The sequence below is a fragment of the Vicugna pacos genome, chromosome 19, assembly GCF_048564905.1.
Source record: "Vicugna pacos chromosome 19, VicPac4, whole genome shotgun sequence".
NCBI lineage: Eukaryota > Metazoa > Chordata > Mammalia > Artiodactyla > Camelidae > Vicugna > Vicugna pacos.
Window position 1 is genome coordinate 27,942,584 of NC_133005.1, and position 21,070 is coordinate 27,963,653.

The window sequence follows — 21,070 nt, forward strand, 5'->3', positions numbered from 1 at the left end:
CTTTGGAAAGCAGAGAAGCTGGAAGTGGACAAAGAATCTATTTAAGAGAGACTAGGAGAAGCCCACATGCAACTATATCTCCCTCGAACTGACAAGGATGATGAAGTTTGTGCTACTGAGCAGAAAGGGGTGGGAGTGGTGGTAAGAGTGAACTCGAGTTCTGGAGAAATAAAGAAGCCATGTTTTGCAGGGGCTCTCTTGGTGGCAGTTTCTGGGCCAGCAAACTGAGGCCCAGAACGTTTCCTTTTCTCTCCTCTCTCATGCTTGGTTGGCTTCCTATTTCTACCTCCAGATCATCTCTTGAATCCACCTCCTCTCCATCTGCCCTGTCATTCAGCTCGGCCCTACACCACTTCTCACCTGGACAGCCATGGGGGTCTCTAGGGACTCCGGCTTCTGGGACCCCTTCAAAGCCTCTTCTGCAGGCAGCCAGAGGGGCGACAGGATACATTTGCTGTTTTCTTTACCTAGACCAGTGCCAACTCTCTTGGGAGTTGCACACCGACCTATTTTGAATGAAGTCCACCTTCTTATTACATAACCCACCTTTTGGCCATCACTGATTGGCCACTTAACCCAACCCCTGCACTCCCACCTTGGTCTCTTTTTCAGTCATGAACCTGAAGGACGTGAAACACTGGTAGCCATGAGTGCCAGTACGTAGAAGACGCGGGCCTCAGAGATTGAGGCTGTCACTTGGCAAGCATGGGGGTGAGAGAAGGGTCTGACAGTCAAGTCCTTGGCTCCAGAACCTGGAGGCCCAACCAGCCTGGCCTGTCGTTTGGTTATAGAAGCCAATCAAGTTCTCTTTCTGCCTGAGATGGTCTGCGTTGAGTTCTTTCATTGGCAAAGATACGGGACTCAACGAACATGTGATCGCACGTGTCTCTCGGCTTAAGCACATTCACTGATTCCTCATTACCCTGAGGATCTAAGCTCAAACTCCTTGGCATGACACACAGGTCACTGCTCTCCCTCCTGCCATATCCATGTCCCCAAACCTGTGTGCCCCACACGCTGGGCTCATTGCTGTCCCTGGTATATCCCATGGAGGCTGCTGGCCTCCCAGGGTCCAGGTGAGAGAGGAGGTCCATGCCCGCTCTGCCAGATCCCTCCTCCCCCTCTGCTGGTCTCACAGCTCTCAAGTCCTTTGAATCCAAGTCTTAATCTAGGAGTTCACTTGGGCAGTCTCTTCTAAGCTCTGGGCCCTTCCTTTTCCTATATCAAAATTTACCTCTCTCATGTGTCATCTCCTCAAAACTTGGGTCTTTGAATTTTTTTTAATTGCAAAAATAGTTTGTGGACATCTTAGAAAATTGCTAAGTAGCTGAAGTACCCAGAGGCAACCACTGTTCACATCTTGACACACTTCTTATCAGAACTGTTTTAATAACAGTCTTCTGTTTCTTTCCATGAAATACATATAGTTAAAAAAAAATTCAGGAGGATAAAAGAGCAGCCTTCTCCTTATGTCCAAACTCTCGCCCCAGATTATGTGACCTGCTCCTTGAGACCACCTCCCAGCTCTGAGAAGTTCTTAGATCCCTTGTATTAGGAAGGATGCTTTCACTAGCATTTAACAGAACACCCAAGAGTGGCTTAAACAGTAAGAACATTTATTTATTTCAAAGAAAGTCCAGAAGTCAATGGTGCCAGGTGTCCACGCTGAGTCAGCACAGAGCTGCATCTCCTGGCCTTCCCCTCCTGGTCACAAGATGGCTGTCAGAGCTCCAAGCATCACATTTTCACCCAACAGCACCTAGGCAGAAAGGAAGGGGCAGGGCCAATAAAGCTGTCCAGATGAACATCTTTAATCAGGGAGGAAAGTGCTTCCTTGGAGTTGCCTGATGATGTTCTCCTACAAGATCCTTGTCAAAACTGGGCCATGGGAGTTCTCTGAACAACATCTACTACACCTTATTTCTACTTCATAAGACCCAGTGATGTCCCATGTGGCAGATTAGGCTTCAGGTCACTTGGGAACTATTCCCCTCTATCCCTGCTTCTCCCAACACAATTTTAAAGTACCTCTGTTGGTTACCTTTTTAATTTCAGGAAACCTACTTGCCCATTCACTCCTTACTCCACTGTGTTCACAGAAGCTCTTTGCATCCCCGCTATGGTCCCTGTCAGTCCTCCCACCCACTTCTCTCCACTGTTATCTACCAGCTTCTGTATCTTTACCTTCACATTGTGATGGATGATAATACTGACATTCTGTTCTGTAACCATAATACAATCCAGCTCAATACAAAAATTGACTATCAATGAAAAGCGGAAAGGAGAAGACAACATTCTCATTATTTGAGACAACTCTACCCTACAAATTCCTGTGGGTACCTACCTATGTATTTACAAGTTTTTAGAAAGTTTAGAAAAGTGCACATGGAGCCCATTACAGCGGCAACCTCTGGGGAAGGGGAAGGAAATGAGATAGCAGTGGGTGGCCAAAAGGGACTTTAGCTTCATCTGCAATGTTCTGTTTTTTAAAAAAGAGAATGTATTCATGTTGTGCTTGTGTCATTAAACTTTAATTTGAAAAAGTTCCCATTCATTTTCAGCCAATTATGCTGGCTCTGTGTGTTTGGCAGTGCTCGTATGTTTGTGTCCAGGGAGGAAGAACGTTTACTTTGTGTGTGTCTATGAATGAAGTATAGTGATTAGTGGATTCAAAAAAAAATGTAGCAAGCAAAAGAAAAACAACACAGGGAGTGCAGAAAGAACTCATTCACAGCAACAATAAAAACTATAGGAATAAAGCCGTTAGGAAACGGGGAGGTTCTTTATGGAGAAAACCACAATACCCGGCTGAAGGGCATACGAGACGGTCAGAGTACGTGTAGGGCTTCACTGTGCTCATGGTTTGAAAGACTCAGCATTGTACTGATGTCAGTTTCCCCCAACTTAATCTTTAAATTCACAGAACTTGACAAGCAGGTTTTAAAATTCATGTGGAGGAGTTAATGTGCAGTAAGAGTTAGAGCAGATAATTGAAAAGGAAGTACAATGAAATGGAGCATTTTACTTAACAGATATCAAAAGGTGGTATAAAGCTAGAACAGATAAAATAGCCTGGTGCAGACAGAAATATACAGATCGGTGAAACAGAACAAGGGCCTCAGACCTACCTAGACACCGTGATTCAGTACACGAGGGAGCTTCACTTCAGATCCGTGGAGAAAAAATGAACTAGTCAGTCCATCATGTTGCAATCATCAGCTGCACGTTTGGAGAAAGGTTAGATCATATCTCATTTCAATCATAAACATATATTCCAAATGCATTAAAGACCCAAATGAAAACAAAACTACTAGAAAGAAATACAGAATATATTTTACCTTTGGAGTAAGAAAGGCCTAAACATGATATATAAATAAAAGGAATAAAAGAAAAGATGGATAGATTTGATTACGTCAAAATTGATAATTTCTGTCTAACAAAAGCTCCTACCAAAATTTGAAGGCAACAGAGAAGCTGGAAGAAATCTTTTGTGTGACACTGAATCTTTACATTTGTTTGTCATTTTTCACTGTGCCTGGTATTGCTTATCTATAATATAAATAGGGTATATATTCAAATATATCACGATTAGAACTCATCAAAAAATCACCATAAGAAGCTTAATTTCAGAGCAAAAAAAGACAAAAGATTAATATCAAGATTATATTAGGAAATTCATAAATAAATAAGATAAAGGCAAACAACCTAATTTTTAAATGAGCAAAAATAAACAGATCATGCAGAAAACAGAAAATACAAATGCCTAATACACATGAAAATCTCACTAGCAAACAGGTATGTATACATTTTTTTAAATGATTCAATTTTTCACCCAGCAGATTGGCAAATATTTAAAACAACTGCTTATGGTATGGGGATTGGAGTCTTACACCCTCTGGCAAGAAGTTTAAATGGTACAAGAATTCTGGAGGACACTTTGGAAATGTCTAAAACTAAAAATGTGGAAACTTTGAGAACCAAAATTCCACTTCTCAATCACTACCCTAGAGAAACATGCCAGGAGGCACGTGTAAGGCTGCTCTCGGCAGTGCTGCAATCATGGAGGAACGAACGGGATGCAACTAAATGTCCATGGATCTTAGGGAAGAAAAAATGTGGCACATTCATGGGAATGAACACAACACAGCAAGAGCTATTTGTATCAATATGAGCATATCTTAGAAATAGAAAACTGAGTAAAAAAAAAAACACAGCTTACAGTAAAATCTCTATAAAGTGGGATGATTCACTCAAAATGCCTACATCAATTCTATACGTTTCTATGGAAGGAGACACATAAAACTGGGGAGGGGAGGTGAAATAGGACTTCAGAGGCTGGCCAAAGGAAACTTTAGTTGCATTCATATTGTTCTACTTTTAAAAGGAAAATGTATTCACCATGCTTTACTTGTTTAATTAAAGTATATTCTGAAAAGATTCTAATTTGTTTTCAGCCAATTACGCTGGCTCTGTGTGATCGGCTGTGCTTGTATGTTTGTGCCCAGGGAGGAAGAACATTTGCTTTGTGTGTGTGTCTGCAAATCAAATACACTGACTAGTAAACAGGTTGAAATGAAATACGGAAAAACAAAGGCCAAACAAATAAGGGGAGATGAGATCCTATTCACAGCTGACAACAAAACCTCTAATAAACCTAGGAATAAACGTATCAAGAAATATGCAAGACTTTAACTAGACAAACCATAAAACTTCCCTGAAAGACATAAAAGATGACCAGAACTGAGAGAGACAGCATCGTGCATTGGTAGGAAGGCTTAAATATGATAAAGTGCCAATTTTCTTCAAACTTATCCATAAACTCAATGTGATCCCAATTAAAATCCTAGCAGAGTTTTTCCTGAAACCTGACAGGCTATTTTAAAATTCATGTGATGGGACAAATATGCAAGGATGACCAAGGCAATTTTACAAAAACAACAAAGAGGGTAGGATTTGTCCCGCCAGTTAGCAAAGCATATTATCAAGCTCAGGAGTAGACAAATAGATTAGTGGACCAGAAAGAGCTTGACATAGACTCACATAGGAATTTATTGTCAGGTAGAGGCAGCAATTCTAAATTACTGAAGAAATGACAGATTATCCAATAAATAGTATTGAAAAAATTGGTTATCAATTTTGAAACTTATTAAAATTAAGCATCAAGAAAAAATTAAGCACTGATATCACACTTAAAGTTAGCTTCATACATAGTAAAGATTTAACTGTGAAAATAGTAAAATAATGTAAAATATATATGCAAGAAAGAAAACTATGAAAGCTTTAGAAAAGATACACAAAAAAATGGTTGTGTATAGGGAGGGCTTTTTTAAGGCAAGATAGGATTTTAATTTGACATAAAAATTAAAACTTCATAATAAAAGATACATTACAGTTAAATGACAAGGGTCAGAGTGGTAGAGAATTGTGTTCAATGCATAGAGTAGACAGAGAATTAATATAAAAAATATATAATGAAGTCTCACAGATCAGTAAGAAACAGACAACACAGAAGAAAATGGACAAAGGACATGCACAGATGATCCCAATGGGAGGAAATATAAATAGCCAGGAGACCCCGGAGACCACAGTGTGGCCAGGAAAACACAAATGAAACCCAAAAGAAACCACTGTTTTCATCCATCAGATCCATAAACTTTAAAAGCTGGCAATGGTCTGGAAAAAGGAAAATTTACATTTACTCGTGGAAGGAGCTTAAATTGGTACAGCAGCTTCTGAAGCCAACTGGGCCACTTGAGAAGCCAACTAGGGCTGTGTCTATTAAAAAAACCAAAACAGTGGACACCATAGAGGTCAGAGTTCCACTCTCAGCACCTACCCTATAGAAACACTTCAGGAGGAGGCAGGTGCCAAGATATTCCTGGCAGCGTTTTCCATTTTAGGGGGCAGAGGGGAGACCCCTCAGATCTATGGATGCTGGAGGAGGGGAAACAAGGTATATGTGAAAGAGTATGAAACTGTACAGCTGTTAAAAAGTACAATAAGAGCTGCTGTATCACCAATAGGGGTAGATCTCAAAAATCATAGATTAAGTGAAAAATGCAGGACACAGTATAACACCTAAGACGTGGTATGATTTATTCAAAATATCTCCATCAATACTATCTATAGATTTACAGTGGAAGGCAGTTAACTCTGAACAGTGGTCACCACTGTGGAGGGGGACAGGACCAGGATCTCAGGTGACCCAAGGAAACTTTAGTTGCATTCATATTGTTCTACTTTTAAAAGGAAAATGTATTCACCATGCTTTACTTGTTTAATTAAAGTATATTCTGAAAAGATTCTAATTTGTTTTCAGCCAATTACGCTGGCTCTGTGTGATCGGCTGTGCTTGTATGTTTGTGCCCAGGGAGGAAGAACATTTGCTTTGTGTGTGTGTCTGCAAATCAAATACACTGACTAGTAAACAGGTTGAAATGAAATACGGAAAAACAAAGGCCAAACAAATAAGGGGAGATGAGATCCTATTCACAGCTGACAACAAAACCTCTAATAAACCTAGGAATAAACGTATCAAGAAATATGCAAGACTTTAACTAGACAAACCATAAAACTTCCCTGAAAGACATAAAAGATGACCAGAACTGAGAGAGACAGCATCGTGCATTGGTAGGAAGGCTTAAATATGATAAAGTGCCAATTTTCTTCAAACTTATCCATAAACTCAATGTGATCCCAATTAAAATCCTAGCAGAGTTTTTCCTGAAACCTGACAGGCTATTTTAAAATTCATGTGATGGGACAAATATGCAAGGATGACCAAGGCAATTTTACAAAAACAACAAAGAGGGTAGGATTTGTCCCGCCAGTTAGCAAAGCATATTATCAAGCTCAGGAGTAGACAAATAGATCAGTGGACCAGAAAGAGCTCTGACACAGACCCGCACTGGAATTCAGTGTCAGGCAAGGGCAACGATTTTAAATCAGTGGACAAATGATAATACTATTCCATAAATAGTGTTGGGACAATTACCTATCCATTTAGGGGGAATGAGAAGGGATTAAAGTTAGATCCTAAGATTCATGCATATGGAATTTATTTTTTATATATGGTATAAAGGCTTAAATATGTATCTATATAGAAATTATCAAATTTAGAGAAGAAAATACAGGAAATATTTATGACCTTCATATAAAAAAGACTTTCTTAAATAAGAGTGTAAAAAGTAAGACTGACAAATTTGATTGTATTAAAATTAAAATTTCTATAAGACAAAAGGATACCTATACAATTAAATAATACCAATCACAATGTAGAAAACATCCGTGATACACAAAACAAAGTATTAATACTCAAATCCACAAAGAACGCTTAAAAAGCAAGAGCAAAAAGACAAAAAAAAAAAAAATCCCCCCCCCCCAAAAGAGAGAAATAGGCAAAGGATATAGACAAGGAATCCAAAGAAGGAAACAAAAGCAGGGAGAACAGTGAAACAGCTCTGCGTGTCCACATCGCGGAACTAACAAATGTGAACATTTTGAATATGTACATGTTTCAATTAAAAAGAAATGTTGCAGAAGAAAAAGATATTTAAGACAGTAAACACGTGGAGACTTCCGTCTTGCAGGTAATTTAGAAAAATGCCAACTAAAGCAGGATATTTCACTTATCAGACTGGTTAAAAATGGAAAACTTCGACATGGTCTGGGGATATGAACACACATGACTGGCAGGAGGTTACATTAGAAGTCAATCTGGAGACCATTTCAGAAATTTCTATTAGAATTTAAGATATGTATACCCTATGATCCATCAATTTCATTTCTAAGTATCTGTCCCAGAGAAATTCCTGTACATTTTCAAAACGGGCAATTATAGGATGCTCTTACAGGTTTGTCTTAATGGGACGACACTGGAAACATTTGAATAGTCAGTCAATAGGAAACAAGGAAATCAAATCAGCCGCCACCCGTCATCAGCTGCAAGGAACGCTGCGGCACACCAGCTACACTGGAAGTCCTGTAGGGTGCACTGAGAGCAACACTTCCGGTGTGTACACACCACGTCTGTGCAAACACACAACAGAGAACAGAATATGTGTTTCAATGGGCATAAGAAAACATTTTGGATAAACGGCAAAAGCCTAAGAGCAGCTAATTCTGCAGGGGGAGAGGGACCTATGGTGGCGGGGGATGGGGGGCCCTCAGTAGAGACTTCTTCATCTGTAACACTCTAATTTTATTTAAGGGAAAATGTATTCATGTATTACTTGTATAATTAAATTTTAATTCAAAAATTCTAATTCATTTCCAGCCAATTAGTTCTACTTTACATGTGTGCTGTGTTCTCATTTGTGTGCCCAGGGACAAAGCACATTTACTCTGAGTGTGTGTCTGTGAATGAAGCACCATGATTAGTAGATTGATTAAAATTTGGAAAGCAAAAAGAAAAAAAAAAGAAAAACCTTTTCCACTCACAAAAGGAACAAAACTGATAAGGAACTTGGCAATAAACCTAATGAGAAATGTGAAAAACCATTATGACAGAAACGACCAACCTTTATTAAAAGGCATTAAAAACCAAACCAAACAAATAAGACTGATTAAATGGAGACAGACACCATGTTCACAGATGAGAAGAACTGATATCCTAAAGATGTTATTTCTCCCTTCAATGCAATCCCACTCAAAATTCCAACAGGATTTTTTTTTCAAGAAACTTTGACAAGCTGATTCTAAAACGTACGTGAAAAAGTTTGATGACAATATGACCAAGGTAATTTGAAAAAAGAATGAAGGGCCAGGAAGGGAAGGGCGCTTACCTTATCGGGTAGTAAGATAAAGCTTTGCTCATGAAAAGCTGATATTAGCCCAGAAGTAAACAGATCAACAGATCTGAACGGCGTGTACACATAGGGAACTGGGAGGAAAGATGGTGTTGGGACAATAAATAGTGCTTAGCAAACTGGTTGTCCATTTAGAAAAAGATCAAATTAGATCTGTAAGTCACACCGTATATAAAAATACATTTCAGATGGGTTAAAGACAAACATTGTTTAGAAATACAGAAGACTTCGATGTAAGTATCACTCATGTGGTGAGGAGGCTTCTTTAAACAAGAGTGCTTGCTACCTGCTCCAGTGCTAGCACTGCAAATGTTATCACCGCAGTTTGATATGATGCTTTAATATCCGGCAGGTCTCCAGTTGGACTGTCCCTCCAACCTTCCGTGCATGCCTGTGGAGCGCCCCCACCTGGGCTTCAAAGAGCCCTCCCTTCTCTTTCAGTTCAACCTGGTTCTGGGAAGAAGGACTGCGACCCTTATGGACTGAGGACTGACCCAGCTCCTACCACTTGTGCTCTATGCCAACAAGGCACTTCCTCCTCTGGCTTCTGGTTCCTCCTCTGTGAAATGGGGTGATGTTCTGTTTCTTGTGAGGGAAGGTGAAGTTCATATGAAACAATGAACCTGAACAAGGATAAATGGCACAGAGCTTACAAGGACAAGAGGAGCCGACTCCTCTACATTTTCTCCACCCACCCAAACCCTTACCACCATGACTTAATGCCCCAATTCTTTCCTGCATCATGCCTGACTTTTGAAGAACAGTCACCGATTCTTTTTGGTTAAAAAGTTTGAATGTTGACTTCAGATGTTTCTTTTCAAGGCAGGTAATACTGATTCGGCACCCAAAGAGCTTACTGTCTGTTGCTAGGTGCTGAGAAACACAAAAAATAATAAGGCATGATCCCAGCCATGAGACAGGATAAAAATGGTGCTAATTAGAGCGGCAGTTGGTACACAGGTCAGATAAAACCTCCCAAAAGAACATGGAGATCAAGTTACTTTCTAAAAGGTAAATAATTAAATTTTACCCCATTCAGTCAAATATACATTATTGCCCCAAACTAATTTATCCACCACCACTCTTGATCCCAGCCCCTGTGGGAACTCATTTCACTAATTGTCTCCATTCTTAATCACTCCATTACTTAGGCTCCTTTCCCTCAGATGATTCAAATACCAGCACTGCTCTTTCCTTGAAGGCTGAGTTAAAGGCCCTAGACTTTGTTCCCTCTCTCCTTTCTCTCCCCAATCAGCCCCCCACAAGCTGCCTCTGTTAAGGTCCCCAGAAGTCTCCTATGGGCCCAGGGCTGCCAATCAGCAGGGACACCACACTGCCCAACTCCAGGGGTGCCATGGTGATTGTGCAGTTGCACACTGGAGGGGTCACGGATCAGCCCTCCGCACATACCCACTGCTGACCACTCCATCTTTCTGTCAAAAGACTTCTTTGTCTCTTTCTTTTCAGTACCTTAGGAGAAGTCTTCTTTCCTTTTACAGGCCCCAAATGTTGGTGCCTGGCTGCTTCTTCCTCAGCCTCTCTCAGAAACTTCAGAATGCTCCAGAAACCTCATACCACTTCAATTCACATTTCCACTCAGGATCCCTCACAAGTTCTGAACCAGTCTTTGGGATTTCTCGCTGTGTTCCAGGCCCATGTATTCAACCACTTCCTCCCCATTTCCCAGCTTGGATGTCTCAGCTGTCTACCACCAGACTTGGGGTCTGCCTCACAGAGCTTATTCCTTTCCAGGGCACCCCAGTTCTGAGAAAAGCAGTGCCATGCCACCAGCAAGGCAAGCCCGGAACTCGGGGGTCATCCTGAATACCGCCTCCTCTCCTGCCCCTCTTCCTTCCACCCCGCACCAGGACTAACCAGAACGTGTGTCCAGACCCCATCTACCACGAGAACAGAAGCATCCTAATGGTCTCCCTAAGGTCTACTCACCCGTGCTTCCTCTAACACTTTCTCCATAGACCAGCCAGAGCCTCAGATCATAGCAACACACGAGGGCAGGTCTCCAGCATACTTTCCTTGCTTCCTCAGGATGGAAGGACACAGGTGCTCAGCCTTGGCCACCAAAGCTCTGCACAGCCAGCACTGCCTGCCTCTCTGGTCTCACCTCCCCTCCCTTTTTACAGGCTGTTTCTTCTGCCCAGAGTGCTGTTCTCCAATTTGCTCTGTCCATTTAACTACTTTTCCTTCTTAACAACTTGGTTCAAATGTCGCCTCCTCAGGGAAGCCTCCCGGAGTTGGCCTAGGGCAGGTCTCCTTGTCGTACATACACCCTCCAGCACTTAGCACCTTTCTTTCAGAGCACCTACCAATGTTGGAAATTATACGTTTATATGTGATTATCAGATTCACGTCTTTCTTCCCTACTACCATACGAGCTCCATGAGAACAAGAATTCTGTCTATTTCAATCCATTTAGCACAGAATCCACAGTGCTAGGCACACTGCCAAGGCACATAATAGGTGCTAAACTAGAATATGTAGAATGAATGGACTTTTGTCACTAAACAATGCTTATCACATTTGGGAGTCGGTATCTGCCTATGAACTTGCTCCTGTCTTTCCTTTGCTCAACCTCCCCATCCCATCCTTCACATCTCAGTCTTCCTTCCAGACTCCTCAAAGGACTCTAGTGACGGATTCACCACCCTCTCACATCTCAACACTATTCAGGCTTCTGTCCCATCACTCTCCCAAAATGCTCTTATTAAGGTCATCAAAAGCTTACTAATCATCAAATCCAAAGGAAAAAAATCCTGTCTTTATCTTATTGGAATTCTCTGCTGCATTTGACAGTGTTGATTACTTTCTCCTTGAAACTCTTCACTACCTTGGTTGCCATGGCAACCCACCCTCCTGGCTGTTTGTCGCATGTCTCAGGCCCTTCCTTCTCTTTCTCCTTTGTCGCCTGCCCACACCTTGACTGGTTCCTTAAATGTCACTGTAACTCATGGTTACAGGGCCCTGGGCCTATCCCATTCTCTTGCTCTCGGGGATTCATTCACTCTCGGGGTTCCCATCACTCGAGTGGCCACGGCCCTGGGCCAGTACTTCCAGTAGACTCTTTTCCTGAGCCCCAGACCCTTGAACCAAGTGCCTGCTGGGTTCCACAGAGCTATGACGCTGACCCCTGACTCCTGTATCTGAGACCACTGTCTTGCCCCTCAGACTGGCTCCCCATGCTGTGGTCCCCACCATCTACCCAAGGCACATGGGAATCTTCTTCTTCACCCTCTCTCCCATCCTAATAGCTAATCAGTCACCATTTCTGGTTCTTATCTCCTACAAATTCTGGATCTATTTTTCCCCATCTCCACTGGCCGAGTTCAGGCCTCTCCCTCCTATCTTTCTCTTATCTGGACCATGGTCTCCTAACAGGTCTCCCTGTCTCCGCCTGGTTACTTCTTACAATGGATGTCTGGGGGGTTGGGCTTTCTTGCATCCCTTATTCCTCCCTAAGGCCCCTTGCTGCATTTGGGGAAATTTCCTTTTCCCTATTTCATATGGCTGTGGTGGGACAGAAGCCACAGGGGCCCCTCCTTCAGGTACCACCTCTTACCAACCAGGTCCTGTCAGGGGATGGCAGGAGACCCAAGCTCGGCCAATTAGACCAAAGCTCTCTCTTGACTTTTGACTTCTATCCAAATATGGAAGAAATAGAATTACTTGATGTCTAGGAGATGCCACCAGGCTGTGGTGCTCAAGACGCTGAATGTAGCATTCAAGACTGTGCCCGAGTCCCTACCAACTTCATTGCCCTTCTTTCCCACTATCCTGCCTTTCTGGGTCTCAGTTTTCTATATCTGTGAAATGGGGCTAATGGTGGCTGTCTGCCTCACCATGGGCAGGAGGACAGGTCTGCAATGACTAGAAGAGACAATGGTCACAACCTCACCATAAAAACTATAAAGAGCTGTGCCCACACTAGAGTGCAGAGTGTATTTCCTAAGACCCAGACAGCCTTACATACAGACATTTTCAACCTTGACTTTTATTTTCTTGTTTGTTGATTCCTTGGGAATTGTCACAAAACCTTTGTGGTTAAAAAAAAAAAAGTTCTGAACCTCCATTTCAGACATTCGATTTCAAGCAGAAAATAATTACCCTACCTCTACCTCGCTCGCTGCCTGTTGCTAGGTACCGAAAGGTACAAAAATGAATAAGACACAGCCCCAGATACAAGGCAGGATGAAACCATTGCTAATTAGAGCTGTAGTCAGTACTCAGAGGGCAGAAAAATAACCTCCAGAAAAACACAGAGATCAGGTTACTTGGTAAAATGTACATGATTTAATTTTGCCCCTTTCCACCAACACAACTAATCCCTTCCCCCATACACTTAATCCCACCGCGCTGGGGCCCCGTTCACTACCTGCTGGGCTCTTCTGGCCTCACACAGCCCTCCTCCTTCCAAATGTCAGTATGTAAGAAACAGCACCTTCTAGAAACCTGTTCCTCCCCCCAGGTCCTCCTTTTCCCTCGTTTTCTCAGTCTCCAGATCACCCCCTACGCAGCTGGGCTTTGCCCATTCCTCCAAAGTCGCTATGGCAGGGGTCCCCAAAGACCAGTCTACAGGATGCTCTCGCCTCCCCTGACTTCTGTGCATCTGCCATTCATGGTCACTCTGCCCTCTGGAAAGTCTCTCCTCCCTGGGCTTCTAAGACACTCCACTTTTTCAGTCCTCTCCTCCAGTTCCTTCTGCTCAGTCTCTTCAGCAGGACCCTCTTCCTGCATCCATCCCTAAAGTGTCAGTCATGGCGCAGTATCCGGCCCCACTCCGTGAACTCTCCTGGTTCATCCATCCCCCATGGGAGATGCTCACACCTCTGTGAGCTCCAGGCTGGCACATACACTTTCCTACTTGACAACAGCTCTAGTAGAGGTCACCAATGGCCATTTTCCCTCCTTACCACCCATGTCCTTTGATCTTGTCCCTGATTTATACAGACAAGAGGACTTTAGGTGACAGGCCTCTCAACCTCTCTGCCATCATGTCTACCCGTATTTCGTCTCAGCCCAGCTCAGAAATTCTCCCTCACCCAAACGGACTCTAGCTGTTTCTCTCCCATCGTCCAAACTCCCAGGACAGGTACCATGCTGCCAGCTTTCCCTTCCCCTTTCATTCTCCTCTGCCCACCTAGCAGGGGCTTCTGCCCCATCTCTCATAGGAATTGCTGTGTGAGGATCTATAGGGCCCCGAATTGCTCAACCAGTGGGCTCTCAGTCCCTATCTCACTGGCTTTTCTCTTTTGTCTACCTATTATCCTTTCTTGGAAACATGCCACGTCCCTGGGTTTCCATGCCAACACAGGCTCCAGGTGCTGTTTCCACCTCTTTCTGACCACTTTTTTGCCTTTGTAGGCTCTTCTTTCTCTCTGCCTACTGGTAAATGGGGGAGAAGTTCTCTGTCCTAGGCCCCCTGTCTCTCCTCAGTTGCTATCTTATGCTAGGGCCAGCTCACCTAAGCCCATGGCTTCAGTCACCATCAGTCACAACCCAAATCTTTTGTTCAAATCTCTGCTGAGATCCAAGCTCTCTCCTAGCTCCTCTCAGGCCATCTCCACCTGGGTGCCCACCTTTCATTCAACTTGTCCAAAACTGAGCCCAATGATTCTCTTCTAGCCCCACCCCCAGCCTGCTCTTTCTCCTGGGCATTCTCCTATCCACCCGGTCACCCAAGATACAAACAGGTAAAGCAACCTTGACTCTCTTTAACCTCAGCAGTCAGTCAGTCAGGAGCATCTCCTAATTTTACCTTCTCTCCATCCTCTTGGCCCCAATCCTAGTTCAGGCCTTGCCCTCTCTACCTGGACCACGGCAATCATCTCCTCATTGGCCCTCACATCTCCAAATGTCTCCAAGTAACTGGAGTAATCGTCTTAAAACAGAAATCTTACTGTGGAAACTGCATGCTCAAAATGCTTCAGTGACTCCCTATTATCAAGAAGAAAAAAAAACCCAGCTCTTCAATTAGATAGACATGGCACTGGGTGATCTGGTCCCGCCTTCTCCATCCCCTGCCTCTTATTTCCGGCTTTGGCAACCCTGACTGCTTATGAGTTCATCCGTGATGCTCCTCACTTCTGTCTCTGCCTTCTACCTGAATAACTGCTATTCACCCCGGCACCTCTTCTAGGACCTTCCCTGGAAACTCCCATAAAGCTTCACACTTTTACCACCCACCCCAGCTGCTCCGAGCTTTGACTGTGCCCCATGCATATCTCTGGACTTCTTCTGATTACATACCATTTGAGAATCTCTGTGTCTTTCTACCTCATTAACTGTATGTCCAAGAGCAGACACTACAGCTTATTTATCCTCGCATTTTAATACCTAATGCAAAGTAGACACTCAATAAATTGTTGTATAAATATATAGGTCATTTGCCCTCTCTTGAAACTTTCACCTCTCTCCTCTTCAACTGTCATGTTACTTTTGGAAAAGTTTACATCAATTCATGTTCCCCTTAGCACTGAATAATAGTGCCAGTTCCACTGTATCCTCAACAGCACGGAGGATTCTAAAACATTTTTGTCCTAATTTTTTGGTGAAAACTTGTCTTTATTGTTTTATTATTGCTCTTCTGTTAATAGTGAAATTGAACATTTTTTCCAAAAAATTTTAGTCAATTCTATTTCCTCTTCTGTAAACTTTGTTTAGGTGAATTACATATCTCTCTGTTGCATTTTTACTGTTAGGGTTTTGTGTGTGTTCTTTTACACATTACGGATTTGCAAATAGCTTACGCACTCTGCTTTTTGGTTCTGTTTGTGATATTGTTTGACTTTGGAAATACTTAGTTGTGATGTAGTCAAATTGGCTGGTCTTTGCCTTCTTGATACTTTTTTGTTGTTTTTTTAGCTTAGAGGGGCTCCTCCTTTCAGGTATTTGTTAAACATCCAATTACTTTTCTCTCTAGTTTTTAATGGGTTTATGTCTCCTTTCTGATCAAAAGGTTTTGAATTTGGGTGTGTGCTCTGGGATGAGGTTGAAAACGGATTATTATTTTCCTTCCAATAGTCAAGCCTTTCCCTTGTGGCTCTGATGTTGAGCTAAGCTATTCCTGGCTGATTATGATGGCACCAGGACCACAATATCCTCAGAGAACATGCCAGCTGGACAGGGAAACAAAAGGCTATGGGAAGGTATGAGTTCGGGCACAGTGACAATGAAATACAAGGAAGCATTTAAAGGGAAGGAGCAGAAAGCCTTTCTGGAAGCCCTGCCAGGAAAGTGTGCAGAAAGATGGTTCACCTACTTTGCCAATATGAATGGCTGAATCTAGCTGGCACCCAGTGGTGCTGAAAGCTTCTGATTCTGCAAGGAAACATCACTCAGGGATCACAAGGGAGGGAGAGTCCAATTCCATGCCTCACCTGCATCAACCTACCTGCATAGACTCTGGCAGGACATTTCACCATCAGCAGAAAAATCTCTCAGCCAGTTCCTGCCACGTTCATCTTCCAGGGGGCTGCAGCCATCACTGCGATTCCTCCACGCTCCAAGATGTGGACTTGACCCAGATCCTGGGGCTAATGCACCTTGTCCATTTACTGCTCTAGGTACCAGGGCATCTGAGGGCGATGCTAGAGCTAGAAAGGAACTCAAAGATTATGTAGTCCAATTGCCTCCTTTTACAAATGGGGAAACTGAGGCCCAGTAAGGGGAGGTGACTCACAGCCCCCTGTTGCCACAGGAAGGATGCCAAGCTGTCAACCTTTTACGAGGCTCTTTTCATATACCTTTTGTGACATATTAGTGTCTGCGATACCGGTGTGTAAAATATTAGTCTGGAGGCTGGAAAATATTGTTACTTCTGAGTTGCCAAGAGGAGACTTGGGAAACAAACTGAATTCCCTCACTTCTGAAAGACTGGGCCATTTAATTCCTTATGGAGTCTAGAGACTGATTGAGCCATCTAGCCATCTAGTCATCCAACCACCCCTTGGCCAGCCAACCAGCAGGTTCTATGCCAGCCTTGGTCAGGCAGGTAGTGTGTCTCATCAAGGGACAAAGATCAAGCCCCTAGCCTCAAGGGTTGTGCAGGCCTTGATGGCCAAGCTAAAGAGCTGGGACCACAGGCAACAGCGAACCACTGAAAAGCTATGCTTGTCTTCTTTCCTCAGAGACCCTCCCAAGTCTACTTTGACTCTAAGCTAAGATTCTTGACTGTTCTGCACCCACAAGATGTAAAGTTTATTCTTCAATGCAAAAAATCCTTTGATGAAACCCTTGTTTAACATACTTTCTTTCAACCAGTACCTCTAAGACTGCAGTGACAAGGATAAAGTTCACTGATATTTCACAGAAAATGGCTTTAGAAACGTTAAAGACTTTCTGGTCCAGCCCTTCCTTGGTGTACAGACAGGAAAATGGGCCTGGAGAAGAGCGGGCAGAGGAGAGCAAGGCCACAGAGGAAGTGGGTGGGGATCAGGCCCAGGGCCTCAGCTCTCTGCCCTTGCCCTAGAGGGCGGTCACTACCAGTGTGGGGCGGGGATTGGCAGAGTTCAGCTTTGGAAGAAGTGGTGAGGCGTCCAAGTGTAGACTCCACAAGCTGCCCAGGAAAAGAGATGAGAGGCCAGAACCACTCAAGGGGTTAGTCTTTGGAGAAGATTCATGTTCAACCTGTATCTGACAGAGCACTCTCACAGCCCTGCACTGGTTCCCTCATGAGGAGGAGGCTGAACAGGCAGTGATTTCTCTCTAAGAGAATAAAAATTTGTGGATAGCCCTGGGCAAGCTGGTGACCAAGCAGGGATGCAAAGTTAGACTCTGGCCTCTCAGGAAAGAGCTATGCCTTGGTGCTCCTCTCCCTTTTAGGATACTGTCATTTTGGGGCAGGTGCTGACATACAGCCTCCCAAATGTTGTCTCTCCCTAACTCCACTCCAGCCCTGATGAAACAGCGTTGTAATTATCTGCCTATGGGCCTGCCTCGGTGCCCTCCCTCCTGTCGAGCTGAGCTCCTCAAGAAGCGCAGTCTTCTTCTGCATCAGGTTCTCAGAGCTTTGGCACAGGGCCTGACAAAGGCTCCCAGCAGGAATGAGTGGGAGAGTTGGATGATCTGCCTGCATCCCTAAGAGGTCTGAGCCCCACAGGTCGGGGTGGGGGCATAGAAGAGAAGAAATAACCGAGTCAGGCTCCAGTGGATGTTAGGATCTCCATTTTACCGGTGAGGAAACTGAGGCTTAGGGAGGTATGGTTACAAAGTCAGGGGCACAGGGCCCTGAAACCTCACCTCTCCAGGCTCATTGGTCCTAAACTGTTCCCCAAGACCACCCGCTACTCAGAGTCCTGACACTCCGAAGGGAGACCAAGGGCTTTTGCCTGAAGCCTTCAGCTGCTGCATAGCCAGCTGCTCCCCCTGCCTTGAGTCCACTTGATAATCAGTTTTTCTCAAGATATGAAATTCTCCCCCTCGAAGCCTGGCAGACCAAGCTCAACCACTCTTCTGGTTTTAGTCAGAATCGCCTTCCTTCACTTGCTGAGGACAGACTGCTGGGTTCCTCCCTCTTTTCAGAGCGCTGACCCTTTCACCCATTACGGGGGATGAGGGCTGAGCTTCCCACTTGATGCCAGGAGGCTGGGTTCTGGCCCTGCCAGCTGACTGAATGCAAGTGACGACCCATCTCTGGCCCCATTTCCTGTATCTCTTCAACGAGAGCCAGCTTTTGTCCATCATCTTTCTCTGTCCTCCCTCCCTAACCCACTCCTTCTCCTGCCTTCCCCTCCTCACCACCATGGCTCCTCTGATCCACCTCTCCCACCTCCAAGGATCTCGACAACACAATGGCCTTCTGCTGTCACAAAGCCCCGCTGCTTTCACTGCTCAAATGCTAGCCTGCTCCCTCCTCAGAGAATGCCACCTTCAATTAAATGTTGTTCTGACTGGGGCACCCCCTGTTCCCATCAGATCCCTGTCTGTGATGCTTCCTGGAAGTGGAAACTGAAGATTTTTCACTCAGGACTGAGTTTAGGGGCCTGCCACCAACATGTCAACCTTAGACTCCCTCACTGTCTCCCAAGGCAGCCCTCTAAGGCAGCCGATACTGGTGGTCCTTCATTTTACTTTTAGCCCAGTCTCTTTATTAAAGCACAGATGCTTGATTAGATGGTGAGAAATAACATCTCATTTATTATTTCACTGCTCAAACATTTATAGTTGTCCTCAAGTCTCAGCCTGAACATCAATCCTCCCTAGACTACACCAGATCCCCTCCTAGACTCCTCTTATGGCACCTGCCATAGTCCATAGTTATATCTATCTGTGGGATTATCTGCCCAGTGTCACCCCCTTTCTCATTAGCCTCAATGACTCCCTGACAGCAAAGACTGTCCACCTCATCTACCCTGCAGCCCCAAGGCCTAGTCCTACACAAGATTCTGAAACGTACCCTTGGATTAAATAACAATGCAAGCCCCTTAGGAAGGTGGGGGGAGCCCAGACAGTCTGCACTATAGCACTCAACAGAGGGCTAAGTGAAGTAATCTAGACAAGTGGATCTCTAGGGAGAGGGAAGAAGCCCAGGAAGGCTTCCTGACAGAGGAATATCTGGGCAAACACGGCACAATGACTAAAGCATCAAGCACATGCAGGCTGTCCTGCAAGGGCACTGCGACCTTCCCAGAGCTCAGTCACCTTCCTCAAGTGCATCCAGGAGGTCCCAAAGACCCCAGAAGAAAGGATTCCCAGTATATTAGGGCTAGGAAGACTGTGTTTGCTCCAAAGACATTTTAGCTATAAGGAAACTGAGGCCCAGAGCAGGACACAGACCAGTTGCTAAAGAAGCCCAGACCTAGGCCTCACAGGACCTTGTGTTACCAGGTACCACGTGAGCAACATTTTCACACTAGGAGCCAGTGACCGGCAGAATTGCAGGGCATGGTTTTCTAAGGCCTGGTGCCCCGCAGAAAAGGTATCTATCTACTTCTCATTTTCCTGAAAGGCGGTTCAGGAAGAGGGGGCAGGGTGCTGCCGGTGTTGCCTTGGCAAGGTGGAAAGCAATGCTGGGCAGGCAGAATGCTGATTTGGCAGTCACCTTGGGAGGGGGTGGGCTGCAGGCTTCCTGCTGGAAAGGGATACAAATCTTTCAGAGGGAGGCCTGTTTGTGACTCTTTAGTGAGCTTGACCTATGACAGAAAGCTGCTTTCTGAGGGAGAGCAAAATAAGCAATAATCTTGGCTTCATTTATCATCCAGGTGCCTCCATGGGAGAGCATGGCCACAAAAGCCTTTTTTGTTTGTTTGTTTTTGGAATTTGCAGTTGTCTATTTTCTTAAGTCCTCCCACTAGGCTAGAACCATGCACTCCTGGAGAGCCAGGCCTGCGTCTTGCCCCTGAAATCCCCAACAAGCCCAGTACAGGGGCTCAATGTTTGCAGAACAAACCATCCTTTCCACATGCACGACTCCTCAGCTTGTTGAGGCTTTGCTGAACCACGAAATATATTCAGAAACCCAGAAAAAAGAATTCAGAAATAAAAACACAAAAGCACCAGACAGGAAAAATACCCAGCAGATACAATCAATAAAAGTTTGGTTCTCAGAAAATACCTTTAAAATGAAGAAATCTTTGGCAAGTTTTGACCAAGAAAAGGGAAAACACTGATAGGCAATGGTAGGAATGAAGAAAGGGATAAACTGACAACGGAGAGATTGAAAAGAGCAGGAAAAAACTACACAAAACTTTACAGCAATAAATTAGCAATCTAGGTAAAACGGATGACTTTCTGTGAAATGACCATCACCCTTTCACCACTGTTATCTCAATAAACCCTCACAAACAGCCTTGTGCCTTGGGCAGGCAGTGCTCCTGTTCTGTTTTCTAAAAGGAAAAAAGATCGAGAGGTGGACAACCAGCACAGGGCCCTGACAAGCCCCCTGGCTTGGTCCCCAAGGTCACAGCCATGGGAGCACGTGTGCACCAACGGCACAGAACCGCGCACTCCCGAGCTTCCAGCCATTGCCCAAAGCCCCCTGCCTGGACGGACAGCTTTATTTATTTTTCCACTTGAAATGCCATAAGGGGTTTCACTTTATTTTTACTTCAAAAGCAGCACCATAAAAATCCTTGATGATTAGAGCTCCAGCTGTCTTAAGTTGTTTGTCAAGGGATCGGTTACTCAAATCTCCTACGGAGGGAAACAGTTTCAGGCGAGAAGCCATGGGAGCTGAGAAACACAAATGTCTCATCCCTGAAAACTTTCAGCTTCCCTCCTGTTCAACGCCTGGCCTGCCCCCTGCTCCCCCC

The 21,070-nt window shown here is 44.3% G+C and overlaps 1 non-coding gene across 2 annotated transcripts; it reads right to left on the minus strand.

Moving 5' to 3' along the window:
* Positions 1-1,595: 1,595 nt before the first annotated feature.
* LOC107033400 (uncharacterized) lies at positions 1,596-21,044 on the minus strand. Of its 2 annotated transcripts, none has more exons than XR_004194116.2 (3): positions 16,213-21,044; positions 3,129-3,219; positions 1,596-1,759 (listed from the first exon to the last, which is right to left on the minus strand). It is a non-coding gene; the product is annotated as an uncharacterized protein (transcript). The 2 variants fall into 2 exon arrangements; XR_012061720.1 differs by lacking the exon at positions 16,213-21,044 and adding an exon at positions 7,852-12,829.
* Positions 21,045-21,070: the final 26 nt, after the last annotated feature.